Here is a 7,246-nt window from a genome sequence, read left to right as displayed (position 1 = left end):
GCTTTTATCTAAATACTTGTGTCCATTAGGCCGGCTGATGATTGTGAGTCAATGCTGAAATTAAATTGTCTCATAATTTTTGTGAGGAAATAGCTTAAGGATTTGTTTCATCATTTGTCTGACAAATCTGGTGTTTTGGATGGAATTTTAAAGTGATTTTTGAATTTGTTTCAAATCAGGCAAATTGATTTTCATAGGCATGTGACCGATAGGCAACACCTGAAAAGGGGCAACCTTCACAAGATATTTAATTATTGCATAAATTAAAAAATTTAAACTCAAAAATTAAGCTTTGAAAGCATGTTGATCACTTCAGTAAAAATAATTTTTTAATTTTTTTTCTGTAAGCATTTATGTTGCAAACAAGGCACTTTATGGGGCTTTTATGTAATACTCCCTATACTGCCATCTACTGGACATCCATGGTAGGTCAGATATCCTACCAGTTCTCACAGTAGGATGGTACCCTCACCAGTTAATAAGAACTATTTATCTATATACCAGCTATGTCAGTCAATTTTCACAAAATTTAAATAATACAACTTAAATCTATTACACATATGTCTTAGGTAATTGCAGTTTTCAAATAATGATTTGGTATTCTAAAGAAATTAAAGTTGTTACTGATGGCTCAGAAAATTAACCAACAATATTTTTTAGTGTTGAAATATTTTAACTATATATGATGCAAATACAAAAGCCTTTTAAAAAAAAACTTGTAATATTTGTTGAACAAATCATGTTTACAACTTTTATTTCAAATTGAATGGAATAGAAAATCCTTTCAGGTCCCATAATGAGGAAATGTGCAAAGCGACAATAGAAATTAAAAAGTGTATATTTAAGAAAATAGATCAAAGTAAAAAATACAGTACAGCTAGAGCATAAGTTTTGTATATAAATACCGTGCAGTCACTAAACAAGGACAACCAGCTGATATAGCAGCAACAGGAGAAATCATCAAAATGACAGCAAGTTATTTAAATTGACTTGCAACATTAACTAAATAAAATATGTATTTAATTTCGCCCTTGATGGTTTATAGTATAAGGTTTAAAGTTTATGTTTTTAACTTGTTCGCATTTGAAAAAGGCGAGCCGTATCAGGTCCGTGCTAATATGGAGGCCTCCCCGTTTGATAAGATATGGCTGCTGTCCTTGGTGCTGACGCAAGCGAAAATGAAACGAAAATTTCATGTGGGGGAATTTTACATTGTCTGGACATGCTTATTTTTCAGAGAGAAAAAGTAAACAAAATATATCAATTATCTGAAACAGAGAGTGCTCTATATTAATTTCTTTTTCGTCCACGATATCGTATGGGCCTCGTGGCGCAACGGTAGCGCGTCTGACTCCAGATCAGAAGGTTGCGTGTTCAAATCACGTCGGGGTCAATTTTTCTTTTTTATATTTTCCCTGCGTTGGAAAAAAAAATATTTAGTCGCACTAACATAACTAAAGAATTACTTTGTTGTACAGACACCTGTGTAACAAATTTGAATCAAAGAGTTACTGACTTCAGTCTGGATATACAGCTATAAATTCAGCACTGTGTGATCTCTCCTAATAAAATATATGATTTTCTTTTAACACAATTTTATAGCAGCTTCCTAGACTCAGACTCAACTTTATTTATCCCTTGGGATTACTCCTTCAGGGAAATTATGGTTCCTCTATCTTATATAGAGTACAGAGAGTTAAAGCAAGATTTCATTATATCACAGACAATATAAAAAGAATGTATATAGTACAAAAAAAAAGAATAAAAAAAAAAGAAAAAAGTTGCACTGTCCTGGAATATGTTTCCCTTTAATCAGGGGTGGATTTAGGAAATTTGGGGCCCTAGGCAAAAACAGGCATGGGGCCCTCTGGAGGAGTAGACAACACATAAAACAGACCCATTATACAGATACAGAAATTTTAATTGAATAGACATAAATTATTTGTTGTACGTTTTGTCCATCTCTTCTTGTCCCTTTTCCTGTAGTTTTCCTCTCTATTTTTTGTAATCAGCTGACTTTTCATGCTGTCTCAAAAGGAATTAAATATTTTTTCCAAGCACTAAGCTCACTTAGCTGATTGCTCCTTCCTGTGTTTCCAAAAAGGCGACGGCAAAAGTAAATAACCCAGTCCTTCTTTTCACTGTAGACAAGCCATGATCTGCTTCTCACTAGGCACTAGGGGCTTTTAAAAAAAATAAAAGTACTAAAGGGGTTTGAAAAGTTGCTAAATATAGCAACAAAAGCACTAAGTTGGCAACACTGCTCTTTGCATTGTTTGTTTTTAAATGGTTTGTTGCTGTCTGTTTAGAGCTTTCTGAACATGTGCAGCAAATGGACTGATTCAATGTGATTGACACTGAAGAGGAGGACTGACACACACTTAATATCATAAGCATTCTGATGGCATTTTAACCCAAGGATTTTTATCAAAAACCTAATTAATGTGCAGAATTAAGGAATAGTTGTATTAACCATACATGTAAACAGAGTTTTATGGCCCCCCCTAGGGGAAGACTGTAAGTGTGAAATGATTAAATATATTATGCTTGATTTCTCTGTACAGATGTTCTTCAAAGTTTATATTTAACAAAAATATAAAAAGACACAATAAAACAAGTGTGAGTATATATAGAGAGCCACAGAGCCATAGTTTAGAGTCCTGATCTAACAGATTAAAAATGTTGCATATTAATATGGCTGAAACTTAACAGTGACTGATATTTTTAAATAATTGTTAAAGTAAATTGTAAAGGTGGACAACTAAATTGGTCTAACGAGGCAAATTAATTACACAGCAGAAAATGTCCTCCATCCATCCATCCATCCATCCATTTTCTGACACGCTTAATTCCAAGTGGCGTGGCGAGGGGTGCTGGTGCCTATCTCCAGCTGTCTACGGGCGAGAGGCGTGGTACACCCTGGACATGTCGCCAGACCATCGCAGGGCAAATGTCCTCCAGACTCTGGCTAAAAATTATTTCCAATCTTGTTTAAAGATTGATAAAGTCAGTAAGAGAGGATTCTAGCAAATTTCTAATCTAAACTCCTGACATTCCTAACCTACTATATGCTATATAGTTAACCACAATCCTTTGCGTGACAGGATGTGTGGGCACACCCCGTCAGAGTTAAACAAAAATATATAATTGCAATCTGTATGACACATGCAAAGTGTTGCACCTCCATAAGTTTTGGGGGTTTTTTTTATAATGGAGAACCTCAACTTGTCGCTAAATCGGTGTATATTTTGTTACCGTAATTGTATTGTTTCGGATCGTCGCAATCTTTTCTTTGTCTTCACACAGGGACCAGATGTCCCATATATTATATATTGACTTGTGTCCCCCTTTGGGCATTTTGTCTCACCATGAGTTCCCCTCTCAGTCAAAAGTATTGATGATTGTCCAAAAGCGGAACATACAATAACTGAAATAAAGACTATTTTACTTAATCTTTTAAACTGAGCATTTAATTTTTCCCTGCTCTATTTGATTTTACTACCTCAGAAATAAAATATTTTCATGTAGTCCTTGAAATGCACCCACGGACCACTGGGGGTACGCGTCCCCCAGGTTGGGAATCACTGCCGATTGCCCCCCCTAGTGGCCTGAAGCAGTTGTTATATCCAAACCTTATTTGCGGCTTTTTTAGCTTGCTGTTGTGTTTGCTACTTGTATGGAGGACAATGGGAATAACAGCCATTTGCAATGCAATATTTAAATCATGCAATTCGAAAAAACGTTTTCTAATTGCGCATTTTAAATTAAATATTAAAGACGAATAATAATTTTGTATTTATTGTCCCATGAAAATACTGGAATTCAAATCGTATTTCTAAATGAATATTGAATAATATCCATAAGATCCATAAATGTGATCGTAAATACCTTTCCTAATAACTTTTCCCTTTTGGTCCATGAGCCACTGATCTCTATTTATTAACTGGATTGCTGATTGCCCGTTGGTAGTAAGGCATTGATGTGAAGCCACCGGCGGCCATATTGGTACTCCCTAGTTAGACCGGTAGCAATGTAAACAATACAGCATCGAATAACGATGATGTTTTCATTTTCCGGGTAGACTTAAGACTTTTCAAATAAAGATATGTTCATCACTTTGACACACACTGGCTGTTTCATTGCATAAGTAGATTAACTTTAACATATAATCAAAAAAAAAGTAGGAACATCACATTGCATAATCATTATGAAGTCAATGAAGTCTATAAATCTTGTAATATAATATATTATACAAATCCATCACAACAAAATTAATGTGTTAAAAGTGCTAAATTGATGATGTACATGTAATATGCATGTATTGATGACATTATTGTGTTGATTTTACATCAAGACTGAATTACAAATACATGTCTGTTAATGTCATATTCTCCGATTTGCAAATTTTACATGGATGATGGCATATACTTTTATACTGTCTATGCATTAGCCTTTAAAAATGTTTAAATTGCTTTTTTTCATCAATATAAAATGCAATGTTTTACAGCACATGACTTTTTCAAATGAGAAATACAACAAATGCTGCAAAAAAGACAGCGTCATCAATTTAATAAAGGGTTACTACATTGACATTTCACAGTGAATTACTTTCTATTTACTCTATTTTCTATTTTCCGACGTTAGACACAATGTCAATGGCTTACTCAGTCAATGTCTTCCAGTCGTTCTGAGATAGCCAGACTAATGTTACGCTACATACTATACTATAGGAGAGATCGACGTATAGATGGATTTTCTTGGCTAGTACATCCACTGACTTTAAATTACCGGTACCTGTGAAACGACTTCCCACAACCAGCAAACTACACAAGTAGGCATTTTTACTGCGCATCTCCAGGGCAGTGGGGAGTACCAACATGCAGGCTGATGGCTTCACTTTTTTCAATCAGCAATCCAGTAAATAAATAGAGATCATTGCCCTGCAGCACACAGAAAACCATTTAAGCCAATCACAGTTGCTCCTCAGATACAACCAGCTCTCCTATTGGTTATTTTGTGAACCAAGTGTGGCAGTCTAACCAATGAGAGATGTACAATAAAGAACATGTCTCAGTAAAAAGCAATCATAAAGATCACTCGTCTCTTTACGTGCTGAAACACTTTAAGCCTCATTTCATGTTCAATATTTTGGATGTGAATTAACATTCCCTTGAACTAATGGTTTTTCCATAAAACCAAAGTCCTGTACCAACAGCTGCAGCAACAAACCACAGCATGCATCAGGCTCCTCACTAAATCATTGTCAAACATTTTTGAATGCTATTTTAAACCACAGTTCTTCATGTTTGAAGTTGTACTACCAAACCAGGCACCTAGCCAACATCACATACCCCATTTTCTTCATGTACAGACTCACCTGCAGCCTTCTAGTGAAGAACCGGGGCGTTTGCAAAATGACTGAGAAATAAGCTAGCAGCTCATATACTGTGGGTCCATGTGACTCTGTAGGCAATGTCGGTGGCGCAGTTCGTAGAATTATTGCCTTGCAGCAAGAAGGTTCTGGGTTTGATTCCTATTCTGTGGTCTTTCTGCATTGAGTTTGCATGGTCTTTCTGTGCATGCATGGATTTTCTATGGACGCTCCAGGCATCTCTAAATTGTCCTTAGGTGTCCGTGGTTGTATGTCTGTGTTGTCCTGCGACAGACTGGTGATCTGTCCAGGGTGCAGTGGTGCCAAAAGTACGCACATTTGTTACTTAAGTAGAAGTATAGATACTGCAGTTTAAAAACACTCTGGTAAAAGTTGAAGTATCAACTTGACCTCTTTACTCATGTAAAAGTGAAAAAGTATGTGCTCCAAACACTACTTAAAGTATAAAAATATAAACTAACCTTTAAAAAAACAGCTCAATTTTACAACTATCTTGAAAATTTCTTTGAGATAGGACCAAGGATGAGGGAGTTCTTGTTGGTCTCCGTCTCCCGATACGCTCTTGCCTGTGTACGACCTTACAGACATTTCAACATCTTTTTCTGAATCGGACATCGTAGCATGGCATAGACAATTCACATATGCAGTTTGCTTGCTTGGTTTTGATAATTTCCTTTAGCTAACCAATGAGGGTTCACGTTATATGACTCATCCAATGACACTAATTTTCACTAGGTGTGGATGGTGCTAATGATCTGCATTGGATGGCGCACATGATGTGAAATTAATATTTATAAGCATTAAACTTCAAAGTTTAATGCTTAAAGTTCAATCTCTGACTTTATGCTCTCTCTGCTTTTCCTCAGAGTAGCTTTGCCTCTTCTGTTCCTGTTTGGCTGTGACGCCATCCTGGGGAGAAACATCATCTGCGCTGATGCCATCAACACCCTTGTTTTTAGATGCTGGAGATCGGCCTGTTTTCCAGTGCGGTCCTGTTTCTCTGACCGTGACTGACTGGATGTGCTCTCTTCGTCCTCTGGCATGGGAGCTGGCTCGGAGCTCGTCTGCCTGGCTGTGTGTTTCCTGGACGGGGCCGCCTTTTACAGCTGCTTTTTGTGTCTCTGCTTCTGTCTCCTTGAACCCCAGTCGGCCTCGGCAGATGGCCGCTCACACTGAGCCTGGTTCTGCTGGAGGTTTCTTCCTTTTAAAAGGGAGTTTTTCCTCTCCACTGTCGCTACAAGCATGCTTAGTGTGAGGGGATTGTATTTGAGTCAATGAGTCAATGCAATCAACTGGTTTTCCTTAGATAGAAAACTTTGAATCAATTTGACTGTATGATCTGGTTGAACTGTAAAGTGCCTTGAGATGATGTGTTGTGAATTTGGCGCTATATAAATAAACTGAATTGAAATGAATTAAACTGAAGCCAAGAGTAACGAGTAACGAGTAACGTTTGTTTTAAAAATTTAAGTAATAGAAAGTACAGATACTAAAATGTAATAAGTAGAAGTCAGAGGTACTGTAGGAAGAAAAATAATTAATGGAGTAAAGTATAGATACCTAAAAAGTGTACTTATATACAGTAACAAAGTATTTGTACTTCGTTACTTGACACCTTTGCCAGGATGTACCCTGCCTTTTGCCACAGACTGCCATAACGCAGCACATTGAAAAAAAATAATGCAACCCTTTTTTGGCATTTAGTTAATCATATTTAGTTATTTAATACGTTTTATGTATTACTCTGCTAACATGAAACAATTGTGTTAAGGAAACTAAATATGATTAAGTAAATGCAGAAAGGATTCAGTCTAAGTGGGAGAAGATGGATGGACTTTTTAGTTTCATATTCTT

At 36.4% G+C, this 7,246-nt stretch overlaps 1 non-coding gene across 1 annotated transcript; it reads left to right on the top strand.

Moving 5' to 3' along the window:
* The first annotated feature begins 1,321 nt into the window (after positions 1-1,321).
* Positions 1,322-1,393, top strand: trnaw-cca. The gene has a single exon. It is a non-coding gene; the product is annotated as a tRNA-Trp (tRNA).
* Positions 1,394-7,246: the final 5,853 nt, after the last annotated feature.

The sequence above is a fragment of the Cyprinodon tularosa genome, unplaced genomic scaffold, assembly GCF_016077235.1.
Source record: "Cyprinodon tularosa strain WSP-4 unplaced genomic scaffold, ASM1607723v1 ctg306, whole genome shotgun sequence".
Lineage (NCBI taxonomy): Eukaryota > Metazoa > Chordata > Actinopteri > Cyprinodontiformes > Cyprinodontidae > Cyprinodon > Cyprinodon tularosa.
Note: the sequence above shows the minus strand (reverse complement) of the source record. Positions and strands in the feature narration are given on the sequence as shown.